The 4,229-nt window shown below is 40.1% G+C and overlaps 1 pseudogene; it reads left to right on the top strand.

Moving 5' to 3' along the window:
* The first annotated feature begins 239 nt into the window (after window positions 1-239).
* LOC109456630 (EH domain-containing protein 1) lies at window positions 240-1,637 on the top strand (annotated as a pseudogene).
* The last annotated feature ends 2,592 nt before the right edge of the window (window positions 1,638-4,229 follow it).

Below are 4,229 nucleotides of genomic sequence, written 5' to 3'. Positions count from 1 at the left end.
TCCTACTCCCCTATAAAAAAACAAACAAACAAACAAAAAAACTCACCAGTATTGTACTAGCAAATTGCCGGCTCCACCGAGGGCACCTCTTTGGCCATGAGATGTGCTTGCACAGTGTAGACCGCTCCCCCGCCCCTGCCCTAAGGCCAGACTGCCAGCAGATGCCCTTGGGCTTCCACAGCCTTATTCCCACTCTCAGCTGCGGGTCTGCCCCTCAGCAGCCCGCCCTCTCTGGCATTATGTTCAGCTGGGTCAGCACCGATATCCGCTGCAAGAAGGAGCTGCAGCTGTTTCAGATGGTAGCTGGGAGGCTCCTGCAGCTGTAAGTTCAGAAGTTGCTATCCCTGGAGGAGCACTACCGCTTCCACGAATTCCACTCACGGTGCTGGAGGACACTGTCTTGGACCTTAAGCCCATGCTGCGCCTCGTGGGCCAGTACCAGAGGCTGAGACCACCTTCATTCCGCACCTGGTTGAGCAGAACTTCCCAGGGATGCGGAGCGGCTGAGTACCCCACTGACTTCCTGGTCGCCATTACACGCAGCCTCACCACGCAGTGGTGTCCTGCCGCTAGCTTGAGCCGGTCGTGGACCCGCGGTGCCCATTCAGAAGCTCAACACCTTTGGAAACAGATTCCTGAACAAGTGCATGTGTGCCCAGCTGCCCAACCCAGTCTCGGACAGCATAGGCATCATCCACACTCCCAGTGCCCTCTCTGGAGAGAAAGTGCATCAGCAGAGCTTACGACTTCGCAGAGGTCCTGGAGTTTGCACAGGTTCACCGAGTGTGTCACCTACATAATTCTGCTCTTTGCTATCCATCGGCTCCTCTGGCCCCACCCTCTTCTCATCTGTGAAAACCACAAGCTCTCTAGGACAGCAAGCGGAAAAACCTTTGCAAAGACATCCAATCTCTGCCCACAGATGCTGTTCTCAGGAAGCTCAACGACCTAATCAAGTGGGCATGGCTCTCCAAGGTCTTCGTCTACAATCATCAGCTCCTTCAAGAAACAGATGTCAGTCTCTTTGGTAAAGAGAGCCAGAAGATGGTGAATAACCTGGGAGAGACTTACCAGAAGATGGAGTGGGAGCATCAGATTCCTCCCTATGACTTCCTAAGCCTCGGCAACATGTGGGAACTCCTGCAGACTCAGGATTTTAGCAAGTTCCCGGCTTTGAAACGCAAGCTCGATGTGCTGGCCAACGACATCACACAGCTGATGGTGATGTTGCTCCAGGAGGAGTCTCTGTTGTGCTCCCAGGCTGTGAAGGGTGGTGCCTTCGGCGACACCATGAACAGGCTCTTTGGGCGCCACTACGGCGAGGGGCTGGCACAGGCGCTGGTGACGTCAAGTAGGTGGCGGGCAATCGCAAGCCCACCTGCAACGAGCTCTTTTACCTGCTGTCACCTGTCAACCACAAGATCGTGAGTGCCAGCACAGAGGAGGTGGTGTCGTCCAAATCGCCCAATATGGTGCTGGGGAAGTCTGGAAGCTGGGCGATATGGACCAGGAAAGACTGCTCAATGAGGAGGAATTTCCTGGGCAATCACTTTATCAAAGTCGAGCTGGCGGGCCACAAGCTGCCTGCCAACCTGCCCCCATATCTGATCGTGTCCTCCAGGCAGAGGCACGAGTGACCAGCCCTCTGTCCGTGTCACCATCTCAGCACCCGTGCAGGATGAGAAGAGGAGCAGAAGGGTCACCATTTCTCAAGGTTCATAAACACTGAGTGGATGTCTCTTCAGTCCTTGAAAAGGTAAGAAAAAAAAAAAAAGTTTTTCATAAGATAATAGTACTGAAATAATATCTACCTGTTTCTCACTTGAAATTAGTTTACTATGAGCCAGGTATTCTATTAAGCGCTTTAATAAATATTATGCCATTTCATACTTACTAAAATTCAATGAGAAAAGTTATGTCAAACATTGGTTATAGGATTTTGAATCTCAGTATGATACAGTAACTTCCTAGAGTTTACAGCTTTGGTTCTTTTGGTAAAGCCAAAAGTAAAATACCATCTTTAAGTATCTTGATTTCCAAAACAATGTGTTTTGTTGTTGTTGTTCTTGTTGTTTTAGTTCCATTTATAATATCTACGTACAGGAAATTCTAAGTCCAGGAAATTTAATATCCACATCTACTTATCAAGACACTATCTCCATTTTTAAGACAAGCCATCTAAACAATCTGCTTAACTTAAGTTGTCTTGCATGCTTGCAGATCTATTTTTTTATAATTACTTTTGTTTTTGGGAATTTTATGCAAACATGCTTTCTTCCTCCTGGCTCCTTTCATGCAACATGATGTTCTTAACGTTCTTCTATGTTGCTGTTTGTATTGTGATTGATTCCTTTGTGTTGCTTAAAATTTTTCCATTGCATAGATAGAGCACAATCTCTTTATTGAATCTCCTGTCAATGGATAGTTCAGTTGCTTCTAATTTTGGGCTACTATAAATCATTAAGTATCTGGGGCTAAAGATGTGTAAGTTTGATTGCAAAGGGACATAAGGGAACATTTACATGAAGAAGTTATTATGTTAAGCATACAATTCAGGTGTATTTTAATGTGTGTAAATTATATTTCAGTAAATTTAATAAAGTATCTGGTGATCATATGGTGATCAGAATGAGCTATAAATAATACAATTATGACTGATCCACTACCTTTCTTCAAGTACTTCAGTCATTTCCTATGTTCTTCAGGAAAATTCCAAGCATCTTAGAATTTATATAGGAACCTTCTCTGATCTGATTACCACATGATTGCCTACCTTGTTTACTGTATAACTACCCAAGGTCTTAACAGGATCTTCTTAGAGTACTTTCATGTTCAAATAAAAAATTTGTATAGTTTCCTGCACATGCTGCAATAATTTGTAGTTTTACACATTTCATGAGATAACTTTTCATTTAAATCTATTTACGTGCTAGTTTTACTACATGCCCCCCCCCCACACACACAATCAGCCTCAGCAGCAGCATCACCATCAATACAATCAACAAGAGCAACAACTCCACTACTTCCCACAATTAAGTAATTGTAATTCATACTTCAGATTTGGATTATGTGTTATCTCTATAAACTGTGTTACATGGCCATGGTTTATAATCCAATGCTCCACCATTCAAATGCTGTGGAACCATGGAAAAGACACCAAACCTTTCTAATCTTTATAGTCCTCATTACAAAGTAAGGATATAACAAAATAGCAATAATTATGGTAATAGTGATTGATTCACCTGAGGATTCACATGGAGAATTAAACAAGAAAAAAAATATAGGTAGTTCATTTAAACATACAGCATTTAAAAACGTCTTCCTATGTTGTTAATAGCTATTAAAATGATGCATCAAATTGGACGAATTACCTTTCCTTTAGCTACTCTATTTCCTTCACTTAAAACGTATACAACAGTATTACAATTATCTCATAATTTTCTCATATAATTGTATTTTCTTACTGATTTTAGCATCTTAAATAGATACTTTTTTATACACCAAGTAACTGTCATTGTATTTGATAAGTAGTAATATGTGAAATAATTTGTTGAAATAAGTTGAACTGAAATAAGGAATACTTATTTTAAGTATAATACCTTCCTTATAGCTGAAAACAATTTGAAATTATTTTCTGGCTTCATTACACAAACATATGGTTGAAGATACTTTCTGTGTATGCCTAAACCTCTTTTTCACATCAATCTGTCATTATGTTATCACATTTTCATGACATAAATACTTTGGTGACTAACTTTTCCTCCTCAAATAAAATTACTTCTTCAACATATTATACTTTCATTTGCTTTTAAGAAAACCTAATCCTATATAAGAGGATTTCCTTTGAGGTCAACAAAATCCATATTACTGTGAATTTTCCTTAGTTTGATTTCAGCTAGCAATAAAAAAAAAATACTCTAATGTACTTATAACAGAGAGAATCAAACAGATTTTCCTCTTTTTTAGAATTGAATAAATTAGTGGATTGGAATCTAATATTGTCTGTATTTCCATAAGGAGTTCCTATAAGACTGACAAAAGAGAAAGAACTGAAATGAGCAAAATATATCTCTCACAGTCATATATATATATATATATATTTATAATTATGTTAGATAGAATCCAAAGCAGTGATGTTAATAGTTGTGATTTTTAAAATATATAATAAACTACACATACACATGCACAACACTACATAATTAATCTAAATTTAAATAAAATGAAGTAAT

The sequence above is a fragment of the Rhinolophus sinicus genome, linkage group LG03 (genome assembly GCF_036562045.2).
Source record: "Rhinolophus sinicus isolate RSC01 linkage group LG03, ASM3656204v1, whole genome shotgun sequence".
NCBI lineage: Eukaryota > Metazoa > Chordata > Mammalia > Chiroptera > Rhinolophidae > Rhinolophus > Rhinolophus sinicus.
This window is presented reverse-complemented; position numbering and strand designations above follow the sequence as displayed.